This window comes from Lepeophtheirus salmonis, chromosome 14, assembly GCF_016086655.4.
Source record: "Lepeophtheirus salmonis chromosome 14, UVic_Lsal_1.4, whole genome shotgun sequence".
Lineage (NCBI taxonomy): Eukaryota > Metazoa > Arthropoda > Copepoda > Siphonostomatoida > Caligidae > Lepeophtheirus > Lepeophtheirus salmonis.
This window is the reverse complement of record NC_052144.2, coordinates 38,916,801-38,942,583: the sequence shown is the minus strand read 5'-3', so window position 1 is coordinate 38,942,583 and position 25,783 is coordinate 38,916,801. Positions and strand designations below refer to the sequence as shown.

Sequence of the window (25,783 nt, the reverse complement as noted above, 5' to 3'; positions counted from 1 at the left end):
TTCGTGTCGATTCAGAGCCTTCTCCTTTATAAATGAATACACTACCACTCAATGACAATAGTGCATGAAAAAACGAAAATTTATATATATATATATTATCTGTAAGGTGCCGTGACAGTCTGTAGCTTGTTGTTCAAAAATGGCGTATGCTCTGAAGAATTTAGACAGCGCCCTCTATATGAGAAACGTACATAAATGTTAATTTTTTACTAAATAATATTATTCTTCAGGGAGTTGTATTGTTCTTCCACAAGACAAACGAATATAGAAGTTATCAAATTATCATTAACGTAAGAATAAAATGAATCTTTAATATCCCATCCGTGCTTTAGTACAGAAGATAGTAAACTTTTTGTTAATGAAAGTCACACAGACTGGTTCTTACAATTCCTGTATTTCTTCCTTAACCCTCTACTCCTTGAATTAAATTTTGGATGAAAATATTTATTATTATTTATTAAAACATAAATATAAGCTTGTAAATAGTAAGTATTTAACTTTTTCCCCCTCTCAATCTAAGATAATTTACATCTACAAAAGTCAGAATGTCAATTGGCACAACGGATGTGACGAAAAAGTTAGGTCATAAAAACTTTTGTATTGCCTTAATTTCAACTGATAATGTATTTTAGTGACAAAAAAATATGTTCTAAATATTGTTTTGTTCATAACTATTTTCAATAACTTATTTTACCTGTTCTCATCCTGTAAAAAGAAACAGAGGTCAAGGAGAACCGAAGTGGACGTAAATACACACACCCAAAGTTTATGTTTTGACCAAAAAGAGGCGTGATTTTCTAATGCAACACGAACTGAAAACGTAAACAGAATATGTCCTTTACCTGCCTTGCTCAGTTTCTAAGCTTTATTTCTTCATATATTCATCATATATGTATTTATATATAGTGTAACGAATTATTCACATACAAGCGTAAAGGGTTAATAACCTGAAACTTCAGACTAGACTTGGACTTCTATGAGTAACGAGGATTGAGATTCATAAACATCCTTTATTTCAAATCAAAATTATGAATCTGTCATATTATGATTGACAATTAATTATGTAGTAATTAAATCATAGCTGTAGATTTGTATTCATAACTCATCGGGCTTGCGCCCAAATACTTGTATTGAACTCGTAAACAGCTCTGATTATTATCTTATAATGTATTAAATTATCTCGTAAAAATGATTCTTGAACAGATTTAATTCTTTTAAATAATCTCAATACTTTCGCTAGAAAAAACCTTTTCTTGAGTTATTTACCTAAGATACCTTCTGCCAATGACTCAAAAACATTATTTGTTATTAGAAAAGAGGAACTTGATATCTAAAGTTCTTAGAAAACAAAGAGCAATTCTTCAAAATATATATATAGTTCACTTACAACCTATAAATACCTCTTGTAAATACATAGATAAATAGCATAAATGGATACTATCAAGGTTCACCTTCTGTTGAATCGTCATACACACAAAAAATGGAATCAACTTCCGTTTTTCCTCTGCAATAAAATATAATTACATTATTACATATCCCTGTTGTTAAATATCCTAATTTTAACCATATTTTATAATGGCTTGAAGGTTATTGAGTGAACACAAAGAGGACGACAGCAACTCAAACTATTACTTCAGCCGTCAAAGAAACGATCCATATTTTATAAATAGTATTTTGGTTTTACATACTATGAAAGGTTATTTGATACCGCAAACTTTGTGTTTCCTAAGTAAGGTAACAGCAGATTTAAAACTAATAATGGCATGTTATATTAGTATTAACTATACATTTGTCACGTAATAATTATAGTATTACCTAATAGATATTGTGTAAATATTATATGGAACAAGCAATTTCTTTAGTTTAGAGTCTATTTATAGGCTTCCTATTTAGGCGTAGTCTCTTCAGACACCATATATACAAGAGGTACTTATTAGTGTAGGGGTTCAGTCTGAAAGTTCTAGACCGGTACGAGACCGTTATGATTTTTAGTGAACCGAACTAATTCGGTCCTTTTAAGAAGTTCGGTCTGCACCAAGGAATTCCAGCACCTAGTTTTAATTTCAACCCGGCATCCGGTCCTGCATGACCCTTTATTGGCTCAATAAGGCATGCTAATGTTCCGGAAATAAGCATACCTGTATACCACAATTCGTTCCGACAAACTGCTTCAATTAACCATCAGTCGTATGCATAATAGCTAGTGATGTAAATCCGGTGAATTTTATAGCTGGTTCATTTTTTTTGGAGTGGGTAATCTGAAGAATGGATTTTATTTTCCTTAGGAATTATCATTATTGTTTAATTCCTTAGTAGTGAACATCCTTTCCTTAATAGATTCAATTATATTCAAAACCTGATTGAACATTCGCGTGTCCTCATAAAAGACGGAACGTAACCCTGAGGATTTGTGGCGGAGTTATAATTGTAAGTCCATTGTTGCCGCCAGAGTTGAATTGAGGATCCACATCAGAGAAATTCCAGCAAATGGCCTTGTTTTTATCCTTCATTCCTTGTGACAGCTGATTGTAGCTTATCTAATGAAACGTCATGAGCATTTTTCTTTCTCTCCTCTAAAATATTCTTCAAATTATCAGCGTTACCATGTTGATTTTCGTTGTTTTTTTTTAAATGCCCATTTGATATTTACTTACAAATCTAGAAACAGATAAATCATAGATAAATACACATGTACCTATCTATTAGTCGTTTAATACTTAATATATATACATTGTTTGATTAAAATCCAATCCAACACTTTGTAACCATAGATGATATCTCATCAAAAGTGATAGTACTGACAGTGTGTTCTACAACAGAGCTACAACCAAAGAAATCACTTTTATTGTGAAAAAAAGGTTGAAAGAAGATAATGGAACTTTGGAAGCTTAACTTCAGATATAATAATATTTCTCATATCTAACTACGGGTTCTGATTCTCCACATAGTTAAATTTAAAGGATTTTTTGAAATGATTAATGAACTGATTTCTGCTATGTTCCCATCGCCAGTAATATTTTAACAGAATAATGACAATATATTGACTTTGTTAAAAAAAGGATATTTTCAAATTTGGAGCAAGCAATTTGCAACCAGGTCAATGAACGTGAAAGTTATTGAGAAATAAGAGTTGCACGAATAAAATAAAATGATAATTTTTAGATGTAAAAATACCGTGTTATATGTAGTGTTGTGTAAGTCCTTATTTAGGATCGAGGACTCAAGACTAGTCCATTCTCACTTGTCTGTCCTTAAAAAAGGTCTAATTGATCCCTTCCTGACGTCATTGAGGGGGTGTTGCCTTTGTTTGTTTTCTTATTATACCGATATATAATAAAATAAATTATATAACGAAGTAAACATTTATTCATTCGATCTTTGGTGGAGTAACGGCAAAAGAAACGCAATGCCTTATTACCCAATGGATCCAACCATATTGTATACATCGTGGATTTTGTGGACTGATTCCATAGTTCTACTTCACCTCTTTCCCCGATACTGCACTAAAAAAATCGACGTAAATACTCTACAACAAACGAAACAGACAATTAGGAAGGTTCCATATGACAATGAGCCATAGCTCTACTCTGTCTGTTGCTGGATCAAAAATCGACCTAATATTTTCGTATTATAATGAAAAAAATAATATTTTTCGCAAGATATATGCAATAATATCTCATATATCTTATTTGGCATAATAAACCATCGACATTTCTGGGTAAAATTTCAAATGACCGCTCCCAATTATCTACAGTCCTAAGGACTAATAGGTCTGGTCCTAAGACTGCACTGGAAAGAATAAAGAAGGATCGACACTACACTGGCTCTATGTAATTGATTTTTTTCATGAGCTGAAAGATGAACAAGAAAGATTTTTTAATTGCACATAACAGAGTCAGAATCAGATTTAAAGGAAATGAGACAAAGAGTACCCGCCTTTTTCGACGTCAATTTGAGCTTATCTGAGATCACCCAACAAGATATGGGTTACAGACAGCTTAACCAGAGCTAATTCGAATAAAATCAATCAACACCGTTCGGGGAAAATAAGCTAAAAATTGACAGCTGAAGCAAGTTACAGTCTACCTTTAAATGTTAGTGGGATACCCCCCGAGCACATCGTGTACTTCATTGATTACCAGAACCTATCCTCCAAAAAGAAACAGAGATAAGTCCCCAAAATCAGTTGGTATTAGTTAGCCAATTTTCCCCGACTATGTAATTATAATTCAATCATTGTAGGGAACTGTTGTCAGCTTAATTGGTAGATAATTATAATTCAACCAATCAACAGCTTCAAAACCTTGATAGAGACTGTTTGATGTACAAGAATAGTCATTAAGGTCGCCCTCTCTCTAGTCAAAACCTGACAGGCTCTCAAATTTAAAACAGTTCTTGTGATAGTACACGGTGTTCCTTCTCTAACACAAATATACCACATGGATTTTGTTGTCAGCTGTCGATTCCTTCGTCTGACTGGATACGTAATGGCTATTTCATAATGTATTCTTTTTGATAAATAAAGTTGGATCGGAAATTTTGCCTCAAGGAGATTTTGCTGCATGATATATTCATTGCCTTCTTATATTATCGGATCGAACTTTACTGTTGCATCTCGATAATATTAGTTATATAGTTAGGAGAAAAAGAAAGATGGAAAATAATGATTAAAAGAATTAATAAATAATAATAAAAAATGAATAGTCAATTAGTTCTAATACTATTTGGAAGAGCATAAGCTCCAATCTCACAACCTGTTGTAGTGAAATTATCATTTCTGATGATAAATTTCTGGTGGTCAACTCATATGAACTTTATACTATAACAAAGCTTTAATATTTGGCGTAGCTGTAATTTTATATGAACATCACGTGGTATTTTAAGCAACTCTTCCCATTTGGGATAATATTTAATGTCTGGAAAAATGATGGATCGATTGAATGTATACAATTCAAAATCAAAGAAGAAATATATTAATCAATTGTTGATTAATGATAAGTCAATCATATTGATGTTTTTTTTTCCTTTTTTTCTTCTTTTCCTAGCTATATAATTAATCTGATCGAAATTAAAGTTAGAACCGATAATATAAAAGTATAAAAAGGCGGCGAATATGTCATGAGGCAAAAATGATTGCAGCCAATTATTGAACCAAATAAAGGAATAAAACAGGAATGCAATTTATTGTAAGTAACACTATATGACGAAATATACATGTTAGCCCTATAACGGCAATTATTGCAAACAGCTGATAATAAATGCTGGTCAGTAATTTAAGGTTCCGTCACAAGCTCAATGCTTTTAATTAACAAGCTTGAGAATCCCACTTTCTGTTCCAAGAATTAATATACAATCCTCATCAAATTGGCAACTATCAAATACCAAGAAGATATTTTCTTGGGTACATTCGAGAGGAATTATAAATGAACTCGTCCAATGGGAGTACTTGAGCATTTTTTATCGCCAATATCGTATATTCCTCGACAAGTACTTGGGAGTAAAGCTAAAGTGCTTTCATCCAAATTCACTTCAGACGTGACTTAGTGATCTCGAAGAAATCTCTGCGTCTGAAGTTTTAACTTTGATTTGGTTAACAAACTTGAGGCTTTGATCGGTAATTGTGTTCCTCAAGCTTTTTTACTATAATGGGAGTTGAAAAGATGAATGATTAAGGACTTCAAGTGAAGGAAGACCCATTTTAAGCCCTAAAAAATAAGTGCAAAGATACGTTTATGCTATAATATATACATATATATATGCGGGCAATACTTCCAAGGTCGAAAATTCCTGAGGCGAATCTTCCGGTCAGCATGGGGGAGCGGCCGCAGGGGTTGTTAATTACAGATTTTTTACTTTTTACTAGAAAAATTGTAATATTTAGTCTTTTTATCGGCAAAAAAATTAAATTCACTATAGATTTTTAATTTTTTTTTCCAAAAAATGTATTTTATTTTTCTGCGGGCGCCCCTACCGTTTTATAAACATATGCAAATGACGTAATATGATTAATAATAATACATGAAACAGTGATAAACGTTTTGAATCGTTATCTTTAACAAATCTAAGATTTAATGATCACATAACCAACTCTCATTTATGGTAAATTCCATTAAGAAATGTTTGATGTACTTGATTCTACAACAAGGAATTGTCCATACAAAGGATTATTCCATTGAATTAAATTCTAAAATAGGCTCAGTAACAATGTACCTATAAATATATAAATTATTTAGATATGCCTTTTTTTTCTCACTATTTACTATGGCTTGGAAAAGAAGAAACAACAAATTAAAAATCATACGTGGGTATAAATTATCAAAACGCTAGGAATTCATTTGTTGGTTTTTTTATCTTTAAATAAAACGACCAGCTAACATAACATAATATAATATATATAAAAAATGATGAAATGAACAAAACAGTCGACAAACACAAAATATCATTTACTATTATTGCCTACATCATACATATGTATATTATAGGCATATTGAAGAGATGAACAACAATACTGGTCTCCAATCTTTTATTTTTAAATAACATTGAAAGAAAAGAAAGAAAACTTGTTTGGATTCAATGTCAAGTCTCAAATACAGGGTGCACAAGCCAATTCCTCCTTGGAATCCAGGTTGGTAACAACAACATAACAACTGTTCCGACTCGGGGACGTTCGTTCGCAAGGTACGGGAGAATTTGAGGCCCCTAAAGGACTCGGTTCCCTACCATACCAAGAAAATAAGTCTTAAATAACTCCAAGACAAGACAATGGACCCAAAACTTGTAGATTTTATCGCAATTATTAAAACTACAGCAGACCAACAAAAATAAACGCGTTTTATTTTTTATACTATGTCTGTAAGTGGGAAAATGGCTGGGAAACAACAAAATAGGGACCCTGTGTGCTATGTCTTCCGCAACGGGTCAGTGCCGAGAAGGCTACAGAGACTATTGGCATCTACATCCGAACTCCCTAACATCAAGAAGTCCATTACAGCCTCATATAGCCAAAAAAAAAAACAATTAAATACTTCTGCAAACAACAATATGCCATACTTCTGTCTCTCCTCCGCCCCTGACCTCAACCCCCTTGGACTTTGCTGTTTGCAGCGTCTTGAAAAAGAATGTCTGCCACACCTCCCATCCAAATTTTGATTCGCTCCGAGATGCAATCCTGGTTGAGGTTTTATATATATGTTTACATAATACAGTAATACCTTGAGATAGAGGTGGATCGGGCTACGAGATGTAGGGGCAGTCCGCAGATTTTCGAGCCAAAATATGGGAATCCATACAATAAAGGCAATCCCGTGTATACTCATGAGAGCTAAATATATTTAAAATATCAGCATGTAATAACGAATTCATGAAATCAAATTAAACACAATCACATTTCATAAATAAATAGGCATTAATCATTCCATATTTTAATGTGTTATTGACATTAAGATCTTACAAACACGCCTATTTTTTCAATTTTTTAATATTGGAGGTTGGTCGATTAGTCATTTTTAGGTGTCTAACGGTTGTGGGTACGAAATCAATCATAAAAATACGATCTAAAAAAGAATATATTCTTAATAAGTCATACTTTAATTTAATGTCGCCGTCGAAATTATAATTAATTAATCTATATGGACTATTTATTCCTTTAAATTCAAATTTCCGTTTATTTTGTTAGAGTACATACATATTGGCATATGGAACCGAACATTTAAGCATGACGTCATTGTCATAGTTATAAAGGAATTATTTTATATTATAAATAAATGCTGGGATAGAACATTGGGGCCACGACCTTTTCGGGTATGGCAAAATAAGGTTCGGACGGGGGGCTTTCAAGCCTAGACCGAATCCACCTCTACCTTGAGATACGAGTGCACCAAAATACGATGAAGATTACGAGTATATATTTGGATTGACAAATAAAAATATAAGGAGATAGCCATTTCTAGATGCTACTGGTTGGTGACCAAGCATCTATTGCAGCGCCTCACATCACTTGCTCAATTACAAAACATTAGTAAGTTTAGTTAAGTTAATTTTAAAAAGGAAGATTCCCCCCTTATTTTTCATAAAGAATATATTACTTTGACTTACGAGCTCGGTTCAAGAACGAATTAAACTTATAGATCAAGGTATTTATGTATAAGGGCATTCTCAAAAACTAGAAACTCGAGCAAAATCTAAAATAGATATACTACCCTAATATGAACTCGACTTTTTTACTCGAATCAAACACTATAATATTTATATGTACATATGTCGTTATATACCACAAATCAATTAATTAATTTCACTTTTTTGGAGCATTTCTGTTTATTTTTGACTAACAAGAAAAAAATATTCAATATGCAATGAGTTTTGTGGTAATCATGACATTGCACTATTTAAAACATACCTCTTAATTACAAACATATGTATTATAATTTATAACTAAAATCCTTGAGAGTACAAAAAAGGGATTCAAAGACCCGTTTAAATCTTTTAAAAGATGAGTCATTCATTTATTATAGACTGCAAAAACAACCAGATTTTATAAGAGTGAAATCCCTTTTTTCTACAACTTGAATACAAACTAGGGCAATGTAGAACCACGTGATCAATATTTGTACAAGACAGTGGCATAGCGACACTTATTTTTGTTCACTATAGGGGTCAAGTATACTTGATTAAGGCACGTTGTTACCTTTGTTGTATCACACAGCCTTTCCTAGAAAAAGAAACATAAAAAAGGTCCTGACTCATCTGGATGTTAGCCAAATAACAACTGATATTTATGTCCAACGTAATCCCAGGTTTTCATTGTCATATCATTCCTCCACAACTTTTCAAATTAATTACATAAATATATATTTAAAAATATTAAAATCCTACATAGAATTTTATATCATACTGTATTTCGCCTCGTAAAATTTTATTGAAAGCGTAGCGTTACATTTGTATTTCTATATGAAAGTGACGTCATCTGTGTATCATTATTTTAATTGAAAACTATTTAAGATTATGATCATAAGAGATAAGATGTATAAAATAAAGGGACTACCATATCCAGGGAATAATCGTATTCCCTGCCTTATCCAAGGTTTGAAGTGCACTCATTGCCTATAAGAGGAAGAGGACAAGTCGTGGTTCTGGAGAAAAAGCGTAATAACATAGCAGCCACAAATCTAATTTTTGACGAAACTGACCTGTTAAACATATTGGTCCACAAAATAGAGTATCTTCTTCTTGTCTTCAATTGTAGCTATGGACTCTGCTCATTAATACAAGTAAACTAGCTCATAATATATGAGATCTTTACTTTAAACAACATATATATAAACCCTACTTAAACTACGGAAACAAAAATGTGGCTTTAATTTAATAAAGTCGGTCATGTCATAATCCATCTTAATCATCTAATTAATCCAAGAGAACATTCTTTATTCCATGCTGAAAATAGGTATTACATATATTGTGAGTTAATTACCTAAGACTTTGATTGTAATATCCTTTAAATATCAGTTCAAGGGCAGAGGGTCCAAATTATTATAACTAAGTAATAAAGACTACCATCACCACAGGTAGGGATTATATCAGTATATGTACGAGGAGTGGAGAGGGGGGAAAAATGGAAGAAGTAATCAAAGGTCCTTGATAAACACACAATCAATGAACATGGAAAAGTTTTGTGGTCATTGAAATTACATAATAATACCTACTCATTAAAACATTATAATTAATAATGGCGCAACATTAAGCTTTATTTATAGAGCTGAACGACGACACATATACTTAAAGTGACGTAGAAACAGTAATTCTAAGAGTAACTATACAGGGTTAGTGTTGTGTAGATCCTTATGTATTCGGTCTACATGGTCGTTCAGATAAATCCAGACCATCTTTAACTCGGTTATTTCAATTTTATAGAGAGAAGTTGAGCCTTAGTTTTAGGTTGGTTACGGAACTTTTAATTCAAAACAAATATTTACGATGGAGATGAAACGGAGGAACGCCATCATCGAATTGGTTTACGCGGGACACAGCCCAGCGTACATCAAGTTGATGCTCGGTTATCCACGACGTCTACAACCGCTGAAGGATGAGGGTATATAAGAGAAGAGCCCAGAGTGATAAAAACACACTCCCAGATTCCTCATAGATCTGAAACGGTCCGTGAAGGCATCTACTGGGACTCTGATTAACGCTCTTGCTAAAAAGTGCAAAGTAAGCCGTACAATAGTTTCCAGGGAGGTAAACACTGACATTAGAGGAAGGACTCTGTGTTATGTATTGTCTTTTATTTACTTTTAAATCATGACGTAGGGATTTGTTTTAAATAGATAGGTAGGTACCTTGTGTTTTACGAATTGGTATATTTTAATAGTTATATAGTATGTACATCCTTTTAAATGTAATCCCTTACAGAATATATGTTTTAGTGTATGATTGTACCCCCAATCCAAAGGTGTTCTTATTGACTTTACTCCGGTCCGTTGCTTCCGTCTGTTGGTGGTGTTCGTAGAACATTACACTATGTCAATTAACACAACAGACTCGACTCCTTAAAGGCCTCCATCATCAAGTACTGGGACAAAGTCTCCCCTGCGGACGTAATAAAGGCCTGCAAATCCTTTAGGCCACGTATCAAGCCAATGATTAGCGAAGATGGCGGACACATCGAATGATTTTTTTCTTTTGTATTATTAGAACTTTTACATCAAATTACGAACCTCTACCAGCTTCCCTTATTGATCAGGAGTCAGTTAAAGGTGTTCCGAATTTAGCTGAACCACCCTTGAGTTGAGTTACATCATCAGGAACCAAACTTAATAAGTTCTTAGGAATGAACTGGACCGGACCGATACTGAATTAGAAGGGGTTTCAGTCCTAAATAAGGACAAAATACATGACTACACTGGGTCATACAAGGAAACTAATGAGACAAATTTTTCATTTAGCAAATTAATATATCTATATTTGAATTTCCTTGAAACCATAGGCAACTTCTTTACATAGACGAATCGAGGGCGATACTGTCGCAGTTATTTCACAAATTAAACAAAATCTACGTATATGAAAATATTTAGTTAAGGAAATTAGGATTTTATTTTGATTTGAGAAGTTTTATAATTGATTTTGACAATAAATTGTAGCTATAATTAGAATTGCTTCTAAAGATGCTTAATACTACCAGCGAGAGCTGAATTGAGTGTGCGATTTCTAAACCGTCGTTCACGCAACTTAAATACTCCAAAGTGATGTTTTGTGGTAAATCCCGATTTGCTTTCATATATAAGACTATCTAGTGACATAACCATTATGAACACTTTTGATATAAGCCCTATTGGCTGCCCTCTTAAGCTAATTGTTTAACCTCTATGTAAAGACACAAATCGAGAGAAAGGCTCACTCACAGTATCTCCATACATACCAAGGACTTGCTGAATGGAAGAAAAAGTGGTCCTTGTAGCAGCCGTTACACAGTCAATGAGATACTCCAGGTTGTAATCAAAAAAATAAGGTTTTGCAATTTTGAATGAAACCTTATCAAATGTGGAACTAATATTCAACGTTCAAAAGTATATATAGAAAAACCTGAATATTATATAGTAGAGACTCATTTGTTCGAGTCAAACTAATTCTTGAACAATCTGTGCGAATGCATATACTTTATTTTTCCTGATATGCCTAAACTTGCTTGCACTGCAAAACAAGACAAAAAATGCAAGTCAATTATATTTATAAAATCAATACATACTTGTTTTAAAATAGAGTTTTGAAGGTTCGTATTTCTAAGGCATATAATGAAGTTGTCTTTTAGTAGGTATCAGAGATTCCAAGAGTGATTTAATCTCTCCACACTCTTTTGTTCATGATGATTAGATTTTATTCCAAGACCACCATCGTCATACGGTCAAAAAATCAATATTGATTCTTTCTACATAAATACACGAATAAAGATGATTAAACATACAACAGGGTTATCTCAACTAACATAAAAAATTACAATGTATTTTTGTCAGTTATTGATATTTTTAGTTAATTTCTATTATTATAGTTTAGTGCACAATACGTTAATTGATTGAACTCAAATTAGCTAATATTAATATGAGAGCAATCATCTACTATTAAATGAATAATAGCACCAGAGTAGCGTAGACTTGGCTAGCTACAAACTGATTCTGGGCCCTATTTCTTTTTGGAGTAAAGATTGAGATTGACAGTTAAAATAACATTATACAGGGTTGATCTTATCTAGTCGATCACATTATATTATTTTCAATCTGGAATAACATTGGTGCAAAATCACGGAGGGGGACAACAGGACATCTTAACTCTGATCAGAGTAAGCTGAGACGGTTGTAAAGAGTAAAAAGATTCTAAATTTCCCCACGGCCACTTATCTCTAGTATGCAAACTTTGAGAGGAGAAGAGTCATTTTTTTACAATTTTCCTATGAGCAATGTTGTAGAACACATCATTAGCTGAGGATTGCAAATTGTCTTTGTGGAGGCCCCAGTCTTCTAGGACAATTCTGAGTGGAGGAGTGCTGATATCTCAATCCTCTTCTCGTACTGTGTGTTCATGGGGGCGACCAGGACAATGTTTTTCTTAGCAATCGACAGCTGATTATGTGTTCTACAAGACTATTTATGGGAAAATTGTAAACAAAATGACTCTTAACCTCTCGAAATTTGTATAAAAGAGATGAGTAAATAATAACGGTTGACCCGGTATATGAGATATTTACCATGATCCATGAATATTCCTATTTTTGCTATAAATAAGAATATGTTATATTTTTACTCAGTTAAATAATTTATTATATTATATAACAAAATAATAAATAAAGAAAAAAACACCCTCAATGACATAACAAGGGATCGATTTTACCTTCATCTGACAAGTGGGGCTGGACTGGACCGTGTTCCGACACAATGCTATTTGTGACTAGCTTTTATTTATGAGTGCTTCCATCTTCACGTTGAGGTAGGAAACTTTTTAGACTACCCTTGTACATAACAACAGCTTCAGAAAAGAAAGAAAAAACACCCTTCCAGATTGCCTTGAGCAACAAAAGTCACACACAAAAAATGCTTAGGAATGACAACCCTAGGCATAAACCTCCAGTCAAGTCCTATTGATGCAATGTTATGTTCATGTACGTACTTATTGTGTGGCAAGAGAAGAAATATAAGCTCATAGTATCTATCTGTATAACAATATAAGGGACCGAGACATTATTTTATTAAACTCTCACGCGCCAGGGTCACCATTTTAAAAAGAACCCACATCATATTCTTATTCAGTATACTTATTGTGTATTTCCACAACATCAAGAAGAAGAAGAAGGGCAGATTGACCCCCTCATCACCAAAAAAGATAATACAACTAGCATCAACAACACCACCACCACCCGTGGCCCTACCTTCATTTATTAAAAACTACATCAAATGAACTTTGTTTTTATCTTACTTAATAATACCTCATACAAATCTGTAAAAGAAGAAGAAAAAAAACTGTTTTTCTCTTCATTCTAACAGCGATTAGAGATAGAAGGGATCTTGGATCCGGGTACCCGAACTTTTTTAGATCTAAATTTTTTTATAACTATTGCTTTGTATTTAATCTTAGTTATAAAAAAAGATAATATCTATATTAAGTGTGCATTCTATTTATCATGATTAATGATTGGAACAATATCTAGCAAAACAGTTGCATCACGTATTATTTCACAAGGTCTTACCTCATACACAAACACAAATACATTCTGTCAAAAAAGTACTGGGAATTGTTAATTCAAATTGCCCGCGCTGAAGGGATTTAAAAACATTTTCTTTTAGGTCGGCAGCACCGTCTTTCATAATGATGCAAGTTAAGGGACGATCTATAAGAACCAATTTGCCATCAACAGCCGGATAAGTCAGTCTACCTCACTAGTGTTCCATGATTTTTACTACGAACAAAATGATGGAACAAAGATTTTGCCTTAAATTTTGTGTTGCGAACGAAATTTCATGTGCTGACGCGTTGAAAATGTTCGAAAAAGCTTTTGTGAATCAGTTGTATCAAAAACCCATGCATATGAGTGGTACAAAGCGTTCAATGAGGGCTGTGAGATCAAGTTTCAGAAGTCAAAGTGATGCGCATTGTTATGTTTGATATCTGCGGTCTGGTGCCTCATGAATTCGTTACAAAGGGGCAAACGGTCAATAATGAGTACTATTTGAGCGTACTAAGGAGTTTGCGTGAGAAATCCGTCGAAAATGGCCCGTATTACTGAAGAACAATTTGTGGATTTTATACGATGATAACACGCCATCGCACAAAGCTACAATTGTGAGCGAATTCAAAGCCAAACACGCAATAAATACCATCGACCATATTTACCTGATTTAGCTCCGTGTGACTTTTTTTTGTTCCCCAAACTTAAATTGCCACTCCGTGGAACCTTGTTTTAAGTCTATTGAATCCATAAAACAAAATTAGTAGAAGGAGCTAAAGGCCATGCCAAAAGTGCCTATAAAAAAGGTTTCAGAGGACTGGGAAAAACGTTGGCATATGTGTATTGCATCTAATGGAGATTGCTTTGAATAAATTTTCATGATTATATGTGAAATTTGTGTTTTATTTAACAATTCCAGGTACTTTTTTGACATAATGTATGTTCACATTATTTGGTTCTCAGCTCTCAAAGTTTCATATATTTTTTTCTCTAATCAGTGTTGTTCAAATATTGGATACGAATCATTTCTTATTAGGTTGTGAACAATTATTAACTATTATTGAATAATCATTTCATAGTTGAAAGAATTTGCCAACTATCAACTAATTCAATACATTTTTCTGCTTCTTTTCCGAGGAAAAGTTGCAATATAAAATAAAGGTCCAATATTATTTTAACAATAATTATGATCTAAAAGTAATAATATTGGGTTATTTATTTTTTCGGCATCAGATATCAGTAAAATGTATGTTTAATCCTGATTCTATTTTATTGAGATCCAAACTTTGTGTAAAATGTTCATAAAATTTCAGCCAATTATCCGTCTAATTTTGTGTGCGGATCTAGGTCCGAAAGTTCGAGTATGAGAATATTTACTTCTAATGATCCCAACTGAAACAGATCCGAGAAAATGTGGATCCATCCTATCTTTTAACAGCGTTGCTCTTAAATGGTAACAGTGTAACACTAAATTTTTGAATAATATTTTGAAAGGAAAGAGATAAGCTACTATCAGCTGTGACAAGGAAGAGAGGACAGAAGGGAATAAACAAGTACAATGGCAAGAATTACTCAAATGCCAATCCCCAATTCTACTCCAACATTCAGACCTACAAGGACTTACAATTGTAACACTGCAATAAATCCTCAGGGTTACTCTCCGTCTTTTATGAGCACACCACGAATGTTCAATCAAGTTTGGAAATAATTAAATCTATTTAGGAAAGGAAGTTCACTACTCAGATATTAAATAATAATGACAACTGCTGAGGAAAAGAAAATTGATGTATTTTTAAGCTGGGCCGTTTTATTTTGGAGGGGGTAATCTGAAGAATGATTTTTTCCCCCCTCAGCTGATGTCCTTATTATTTAACTCCTGAGTATTGAACTTCCTTTCAACTACATTCAATTATATTCAAAACTTGGTTAAACATTCGTATCTACTCATAAAAGACGCAGAGTAACCTTGAGGATTTGTTGCAGTTATCATTGTAAGCCCTTGTTGGACTCAGAATAGAATTGGGGATTGACATCGGAGTAATTTTTGGCAAAGTCCTTGTTGATTTTCTTCTTCCCGTTCGAAAACCCCGTTTTTATTTTCAGGGTCAACATTTTGATCCTCGGTTTCTTTTTTTAAACATAATTTTCACCATTAATTATAAGTATATTTTAGACTCCCCCCCAAAAAAAAAAAAATACAAAAATTTAGCTTTTTATTAGAATATACAATATTTGATTTTTTTTCATTAAATTAGTTATTTGAAATTTAATTTAATGTTCTTTAAGGAGCTATAGATTTTGTAATTTTTTATGTAAAAAAATTAATATTTGAAATTTTTTTGCAAAAAATTTAACTTTTCAATTTAAAAAAAAATAAAAATTGGATTCTTTTTCAAACAACTTCCAAAAACCAAACCCCCTTCCAAAAAAAAAATATAAATATATACCCATGTGGATATGTATATTGTATCCACATAATATGAGATGAACTTACTTAATTTACCCCGAGATGGAAAGGTGGTACCTATCGCAATATTAATTTGGTTATATAATATAATGTTGCATAATGTTTAAAAAATTATGATCGTCTTTGTCTACAATAATATAAAAAAAAAAAATGTTGTATGTATTGCTCTATGAGCATCTTCTAAGTAAATAATACTAAGTAACCCAGGTGTGTGTGTCAAATGTAAGCAAAGGTATTTAAATTTACCATTAAAATGTTAAGTAACAATCATAACTAATAAAAACTTTAGTTAGAGGTTGATCATAAGTCTTCAATGATTTATTTCTTGACCGCTTTCAGACCAATGACCGAAATCGAATCGTTTTCAAATCGTGTACCAACCCTAGTTTCCGTCTCCTCTCCCCTAATTTATGATTTAAAATATTCAACTTCATATGACGTTATTATTAGTGTTGTGTTGCCTTTTATTTAGGACGGAGGAGCACGGTCCGGTACAGTCCAAATTGTCGGTCTTTAACACCCCGTTAACTTTATTAGATAACGCAGAAATTCCTCCAAAAAGAAACATAAAAAAGGCCCGAAATCATCTAGTAGTTAGTCAAATAAGTCAATCATACTAACTGATATTTATGTTTAAAGTAATCCAAGACTATCATTGCCCTATCATTTCTCCGCAACTTTTCAAATTGATTATATATACATATTTCATAATATTAAAATCCTACATAGTTTTTTATTCGACAGAGTATGATAATATTCCTTAGTAATATTTTATTGAAAGCGTAGCTCTACAGTTTCATTCTAAATATTATATGATAGATAATAATGTTTTAATATAAATAATAAGATGGCCAAAATATATACAAGGGACCAACAAGAAATTGTATTCTTGTCCTTCTAGAAATGAATCAAAAGTAAAGTAAAACTATTACTTCGTTAATTTATCAAAAGTAATAAAATATGATCAAATATCAAGTGAGACGAAGGAATCTACAGCTGACAAAAAGTATATATATATATAGGGTATTTTTGTATTAGCGAGGTAACGCCGTGTTAAAGAAGGTAAACTCGATCCCTCGTGACGTTATTCAGGGTGTTTCTCCTTTTTTTTAAATTATTCAATTATATAATAAAATAAATTATATAACTAGGTACATAAATATATGTTAGCATTTAATTGTATTATAACGAAAAAAGTACTATTTTCGGCAAGATATGTGAAATAATCTTAATTAATATCACAAATATTTTTATTTGGTTTAATAAACCATCGACATGTTTATGAAAAATTCCAAGGACTGACAGTTATGGACCGGTCCTAAGACTAAAATAAATAAATAGGGACCACCATCCCACTTAGTTATAGTAGGTCGAGGTTCACAATTATGAAACACCCATGACGTATTCATCAATTCATCTACATATAATATCCGTCCATACTGAATTTTTCGTAGAAAATGTTCTAGACCAGACTTCTTTTAAAGACGGAATGAGTTTGGTCCAATATAAATCATAGCTTTCTCAGACAAGTCTAGGATTTACAGACCCAAACCCAATTGTAGTGCCTACCTACCCATGTCAATTAAGGACAGAAATGATAGCGTTAGGGTTGGGGTGGAAGATATTGGACCGGTCTCATCAGAACGTTATAATTTTTTTAACCAAATTACTAATTCAGTCATTTAAAATTCCATAAGCACAGATTTATTAAATGAATTGATGATGGCATCATATGGCCTTCCATCACCTGTGTGTGTCTCCTTATTTTTCCAGGGGGTAACACTGAATGTTCATTGGTTGATTTTTTTAAAGTTGTGAATAGTCCTCAACAATTATTCAATAGTAATTCCATAACCGGGAAGAATTGGTCCAGAGGGGAACAGTGATGCCTTTGGGGAGGTCAAGATTTTTGCTTTTCAAGTATGTTGAGAAGGATTTTGTACGGGATCCAAAGGCTTCAAACCCGGATGAGGAGTTCTCTTGTCGGCATTAAAGCTTAAATCTTGCTTCATATAGCAGTACATGGTGGTCTGGCCGATGTTCACGAGCAACGCCATTGACTGTAACCTTGCTTCTTCTGCCCTCAATGGTGCCTCTAACAGATTCAAACAATTGACAACTCTTTGGCCTTGATCTGTACCTTGTGGAAGCTTTTGGTGTGGTTCTTGCAGTTGCCCGGTACACAGTAGAACGGTTACTTTCGAGATCTCTGATGGTAATATTCCACGCGCGGATAGCTCCGGAATTGCAACTCTGCATTCCTCCATGTTTTTGGTTATGACTGTTATGTATTTAATATCTCCTTACATGTTTTTATCTTCTTCGTCTATGTATTATAAGTACTGTGTTTTACGTGTTATAAATAGTATCGTCTTTTGTAAATATATTAGAGTATAGTTAGAATACACATGATCTAGTGTTACATTATTCCTCCACGTGAATTCTTCTCCTCATTTCTCTCGGTCATCCTGGATCTCTCCTATTATAAATAAGTTTGACTCTCTCGTTCGTCAAGACGCAACAATGACGCTCTTATTTATCGGTTGACTTTGCGTATTTTGTGTTTATTGTTTCATTCAACAATTTTTTACAATAAGTTATTAGCGTTAAACATCAAAAAATAACAAATAAGACATAGATCAACATTTAAAAAATTTGTTGTACTTTAGCTTGTTCATCATTAACCATCATAATAACAGAAGTAAGATTGATTTTTTTTTTCAAACTCGTCTTAATCATTTCCTATATGCCTTAAACATATGTTGACACAAGACGTACACATAGTAGGTAAAGTTGTATCAATAATAATTTAATGACAAATATTGAAACATTTTTTCCAAACGCTCACTTAACAAACTTGAGTTGAGCTTATTTTAAGATTTAAAAAATATATAAAATGTTTCAAAATATTACTGAAAACATAAATAAGCAATTGAGTTTAAAATAAAAGCAAACGAACCAAGACCTAACTTCAATAAAATTATCAGAAATAAATAAACGGTCTAAGATTTCCAGACGGAAACCCAACACTAATATAATTATATGGAAGTATGTTATATACATTTACAGAGTGGTCCAGATAAATAGAGAACCCCTTTAAATGGTTATAACGAACAAACTAGATGTGGTAGAACCATAATTTTATTGTTACTTGAAAGCTACATTTAATTAAATTCAATAATTAATAATGAGATCTACCTCTATTGATAACCTCAGCCACGCGGCGCCGGAAGCTTTGGCAGGCTCGGACGACCTCGTGCAGATCCAGCTTTGCCATTGTACTGGTTCCAAGGTTAATAGAAATACAAGGTTAAACCATCATATAATCGGGCTTACTAGAATTTTTCAATTTGATGTACCGTACCGACTGCTAGGCAAAACAGACATATTTTGATGTCATAGAGAATAAAAACAGTATATTAAAACCATATTGATATAATACTATCAATTATATGATTAATAGTAATAGTAGAATATACTCTTTGACGTCACTATTAAAAAGCGTGGTGGAAATTAAACATCAGTGGGAAAGGCGCTATGGTATAATCTTGTATTTTTATTAGCCTTGACTTGTTCTGTTTTTGCATTTTTAATTTACATTCCCTGGATGGATGGAGTAGCCCAAAGAAGAAATTACTCCTTCAAACAAGACAGTCCACCGGCCAAAACAAGTGCAGGATGCAAAATATGCAAAGTACTGGGCCACAAAATGTACTAACTTTTGGAGCCCAAATTTTTGGCGTGAAAACAGCCAGGACCTGAACCCCATGATTTATATCTCTGGAAGAGGGTCGAGCATGAGGCCCGCTGTGCCAAGTATCATTCGTCTCTGGAGGCCCTGAAGAAATCCATTGGACAATGACAAGGCAGGATCTGCACGATGTCGCTCGGGCCTCCCAAAGCTTCCAGCACTATGTGACTGAGGTTGGTTATCAAGAGAGCCAGATCTCATTAGAGATCATTGAAGGTCATTAGATGTAGCTTTCAAATAATAATAAAATTAGGTTTCTACCACATCTAGTTATAGTCTTCCAATTTCCCCAATTTATATGGACCACCCTGTATAATATGTACATGCCGTGCCCCAATGGATCACTTGATACAATATTATATTAATGTATAGATAAAGTACCAATAAAAAAATGAAGGCAGTAAAGTATACTTTGCATAATGGCTTTATGACTTTTCGTTTGAGCAATTAAAAATGAAGGAATGAATTCATTAAATGATGTCATGAATAGACTTTGTTCACATTTTTTTAATTTATATTTTCAAGAAAGATTTAGCATATAGTATCTTCGGATCCTGAACAGAACATGGAACTTAAATATTAACAGGAGTAATTTAGCACGTATATATTAATTAATAGTAATTAGAAAACACTGCTTAATATAAGTAGAATTTAAAACAATAGGGAAATATTAATTAATTAATCAATACGATCCGTGGGTAAAACAAACAAACTCTATAATGCATGAAGCATTGTTTCCATGCTAAATTAAATAATGCAGCCATTGACAAATGACACCTTATATCAAGTCACACAACGATTTTATAATTATTTGGCAGGTAAATGATAAAGCTAGCATTTAATATGCACTCACAAACATCCAATCCAATTAATATGGATATACTCGTATTATACATTTTTAAATACGGACAACATCACATGAAGGCGCACTTGTCAACCAATTGAATCGTTTAAAATGAAAAAAAAGATTCTTCCTAATTGGTTAAAAAAGTTGATTATATTTTAATTCCATGAAATTAAAGGATTTAGGGATTCATGTATCTTATATATGTAATTGTTTAAGTGAAGGAAACATGGTCGATTGTAAGTAGGTTTATAAAAATAGACTATAGGCTAAATAATGCTGAATTGGAGCTTTAGTATATGTCATCAATTAAGCTTTATAAGAACTTCAAACACTTTTCAACAAAATTATAAAAATATTATATAATACAATGACGGACTATTTGTAAGTAAATTATGTATGAAAAAAATATATAATTAAATAAAATGTCTGGTCAAAAATAGCAGTACATATTATATATTAGGTGTCGTAAAAAGAAATCCATTAATTTTAATGGATTTTATCGATTTATATTTATCTCCATGGCAATCCAAACTTGACGGTTACTTGTCGGTCGGACTCGACGATTTCCATTATTTTCCATATTTTCAAATTAGTCTTGCATCTTTGACATCAAAATTACCGGAATGGAATCAACGAATCCAAAATACCACTTGATGTGCTGTTAAGTATCAGCACCATAAACATTATTCACATTTTCAGGTGCCTGGCTTGCGTTTTCGTCTTTATCAGGGACAAACTGTAAAATATGGCGTATTTTCTCTTTGCTGACTGTCCATCTTAGACGACCGTTCAAACAAACTTGAGTTAAACAATCACAAAACTGTCACAAATAAGTTTTATTAGTACGAAATATTATCTTTCTAAAGCTTTCTAACGTTAACCGATTGTACTTATAGTACGCAAGATTCATATTACTAAAGCCATCTATCGGATTTTTTTTAATACACCTATTACGTTCCTCCAGTATCTCTCTCAGATACGAAGGATGCAATCTCTTACCAACTATATATATAATTGTCATAATGATCCCAGCAAATTAAAAATCCCTACTCATAAATCAGAATTTTCATAATACAAGCGTACAATGTCCCTGTAGCTATGTAGACAGAACGTTTTGAAACATACATATTAGATAAATTTATATTGTATTAACCATGAACAATAAAGATTTTCATAAATCACAAAATATAAATAACCATATAGGTATATAGAAACAATAACATACTGATTCCTCCTGATAAAGAGAGCATTTTAAAATAAACATAGTATGTTATATTATGTAGCTAGACTAATACTACACAAATATGATAAACTTGAAATCTCATCAAAAAGGTCATTTAAAACCCCCCATTATTACTATCCTGATTTAATGGTAGAGGGTCAGGTATTATTATAGAGGATACAGAGATCAAAAGACAGGAATGAAACAAACAAAACAACAAACTAAAAATGAATGATGTTTTGAAGATTGTAGAACTTACGAGTCAACGTTATAAATGAACACCCACTCAGAAGTAGAACAAAATAAGAAGAAGCAAAGGAATGCAAGACAATCAAAGTAATCTACATACAGCCTTTATGAAAGCTTCAGGTACCTATAATACCTAGCTTTATCTTATGTAGGTATGTGGTTTTGAAAAAAAAATGTATATAGAGAGCAAAAAGTAGTGATGTGTCGGTCCTTCCTTAAGACTACAGTCCTGACCCGTTCAGTCCTTCATATCAGTACTAAAACTTATAAAGTTCGGTCCTTGATGAGAATACCAAACTTTATTTCTTCTTCTTTTTAAATCTGTTCTTGTACTGACAGTCCAAATGACCCAAAGCACTTGCAGAATGAGCCAGATACCTTCCAACAGGATGGTGCCACATCCCACACAACCAGAGAGACGCAGCAGTTGTGTGAGGCCAATTTGAGTCGCTTCTTGAACAAGACTTTATGTGGTCCATTCTTGAGGTCAGAGCCTTTATGAGTCCCAACAAGAATTTAGACAACCTGAAGGCCAAACTAGTGGCTGCCTGGGACTCCATCCCCGTGGACATGGTGCATAAAGCATAAAAATCCGTTCCAGAGGGACTTCAGGCTGTGGTCAATGCTAAGGGTGACCATTTCGAACGAGAGTTATGTCACATATTTTTAGACCTTGTGTCGACCTATGTCTATAATCATATGCTAATTATGTAATTATTTATATAATTAATAATTTAATAAACATTTAAAATAACTTTCTGTAGACTCTATGTACTGGGACTGTTTTGACGCTCTGTATGAATTCAAATTGGGATAATTAAATATAAATGCAAAAAAAAAAATGCAAAAAACATGTGACGTTAACCATTGAACCCTTTTTGTCAAGTTGGTTGAGCCCTGTTTGTAGATTTGAAACTGGACATACTTGTACTAGGCCCCGCACTTAAATGTAAAAATACTAGGGCCCGCACTTAAATGTAAAAACAGGAACCACGTTTGAAATTATTTTCTAGAAAAAACATATTTGAATTTTGGTTTTTTTAATAGGCTCGCACATTTATCTTTGCCATAGACCCTACTCGCGGTAGACCCCCCTAGATGAAGTCAATTGCTTAGTCCTGCGGGCATTTTTCTCTTTTACATTTATATACTTATATGGCATGAATGCACAAGTCGGATTACGAAAAAAGACCATATTGTTCGGACCAAAATATGTGCATGAGTCAACACTCTTAAAAATACAACGTAGTACATACATGCATCATTAAATTGCAGATCCTGGCCTCTATAATCTATATACTCTTATTATATAATTAGATAATTATATAAACAAATTAATAGTACCATAAATTATAATCAAAATACTCAAATTGAAATTGTAGTATATTTAACATTTTTTAGGATCTTTTCTTTAAAAAAAACACAAAGAAATGTGAGTGGATGGATCTTATAGGTAGAATGACAGGAACATGTCGATGGAGGCATCATTAGGTGACAAGTATAACATGTTGATTATTAACTCCTATTTGTTATTGAAGAGTCTTCCATTTTTCATTCCCATAGCAGCAACACACTCAAATTAGATGAAAACTGAGCTTTGTCATTAAGTAAGTGCAGGAAATTAGATTAATGAGTACAGTATTAATTCATAGGATTTGATGAGTATTTCATCGTCATCCTAGGAATAATTATTTAGATTTCTAATAGGTCTGGTAAGGAAAGAAAGAGAGAGGGAGAAAAGTGAAAACGATCTGTGTTGACCGTAGGGCATTTACTGTCCATGAGTATTGAAATGTGTTCATTTTGAAAAAAAGATGTACGAGTATTTATTAAATATAAATGGAATCCCAGACATAGGACCATTGAATTGAAAAAGAGATTAGCTCTTTAATAAAGATTTATACTCCCAATAGACATTATCTCCTCCCTCGTATATGAATAATGAGCTATCCGATTGGAATATTTAGAAAGGATTTATAATGCAAATGAATAGAGGAGAGATAATCTATGAGCAACTACTAATGTAGTATTTGAATATATATATTAATATGAATATTATTTTGTTTAAATTCCTTGGATTCCCACTATTTTTAAGCCAATAATATAAGTGGATTTCTATTTTTGAAAAAATGATTGGCGGGTAAAAAGAAAAGAAAGAAGAGAATGGTGAATGATTTTGAAATTTGACAACAATTGGATTCTGGATTAGTATGAATACTAATACACGTATTTATATATATGTACATAATGTATAAAATATAATATAAATATATAAAAATAAATCCATGCCTTAAAAAAACATGATCCAAACCCACGCTGAAACAAAATGTGATTAAATTCTATTTAGAACGTTAAAGGGGATTTATGCTACGTATTATTTGAATGCAAAAATAGTACTTGAGTATGTAGAAGGAGGGATTAAGGTTGAGTGGACTTGAGTGGAGTTTCTGATCCTACCTTAAATGACTAAAGATGGAAAGATGGGATGGGATGTAAGAGGCAAGAGGCACGTAGTTGATGCAGAGTACTTTGAGTCTCCTAGTCTTGGCTCATGCTCGTGGGCATGGAGGATGGATGTGGTCGGAGATGAGGGATCACTGATCCGTGTTGAGTCATCTCAGGTGATCCATTCTAGCCTGGAATCCCAAGAATGTATTCACTGCTTCCCACTTCACTTAATCCTAATGAAGCAATGTACCTATGACTCTCGAGAAGAGATCCTCCAGAATGTCTTCATTCACTCACTCCTCCAATCGATTCACTCACGTCTCACTCACTCTCTTCCGTCTTTTCATACTGAACTATCCACTAACTTGAGGGGACTCTTTTTAGTTTTTACTTTGGAAGGTATTCCAATTGGATATAATTGCCTATTGGATATGTCAATTTGGAATCAACAAGTTGGACAACTAAAATAAATATTAACGTTTAAATGTGGAGCAATGAGTAGGAGTAATAATATTTATGTTTAAAATGAATATTCACATGATAGTCTCGGTGTTTAAGGGAATGTCCATGTACTGGTAGCTACAAGAGTATGTTATTTTTTAGCATTGAAAGGAGTGTGCGCCGTGCGGTTGGGGAGCGAACGAAGGAACATTCCTTTTTATTATTCTTGTTTCTTCCTGGAATAGGTAGAAGTGAATCTACCTGCCCGCTACAGCCATTCATTTAAATTACTTATATCGCCCTTCAACGAGCCCGTAGATTCATACGCGATAGATTTAAAAAAAAAGAAAGGTGAAAAAGAAGAAAAGAGCGTATAGGTGGATAGCAGCAGAAGTCGACTCAACGTTTTTTATTTTCATTTGCCGTCCTGCCATCTACCGAGGAATTTTAGAAACACCATTTAAATCCGAAGGTGAAATTTATTTAGGGGAGACGGAGGCATATTGAGGGAATGGGGTCATTTATGACCTACTACAACGATAGGTTTATATTATATAACGGTTTTTATAACTCAAAATAAAACAAACTATATTTTCATGTACAGTTCTGCTTCTTTGATCTGTAATAATAAGGGAATATAATTTTACTTAAAC

The 25,783-nt window shown here is 32.9% G+C and overlaps 1 protein-coding gene and 1 long non-coding RNA gene across 3 annotated transcripts in view; both read right to left on the bottom strand.

Moving 5' to 3' along the window:
• Positions 1 to 25,348, bottom strand: part of LOC121129037 (uncharacterized) — a 43,082-nt gene extending 17,734 nt beyond the window's left edge. Inside the window, exons 1-2 of one of the 2 annotated variants that reach the window (XM_040724702.2) lie at positions 25,227 to 25,348; positions 24,699 to 25,150 (exon numbers count right to left, since the gene is read on the bottom strand). The gene's annotated coding sequence lies outside the window, so the exon portion shown is untranslated. Of the gene's footprint in view, positions 1 to 24,698 lie in introns of both variants that reach the window. The other variant, XM_040724701.2, reaches the window with a different exon arrangement.
• LOC139907197 (uncharacterized) lies at positions 8,875 to 14,846 on the bottom strand. The gene is made up of 2 exons (XR_011783647.1): positions 9,186 to 14,846; positions 8,875 to 9,128 (listed from the first exon to the last, which is right to left on the bottom strand). It is a non-coding gene; the product is annotated as an uncharacterized lncRNA (long non-coding RNA).
• Positions 25,349 to 25,783: the final 435 nt, after the last annotated feature.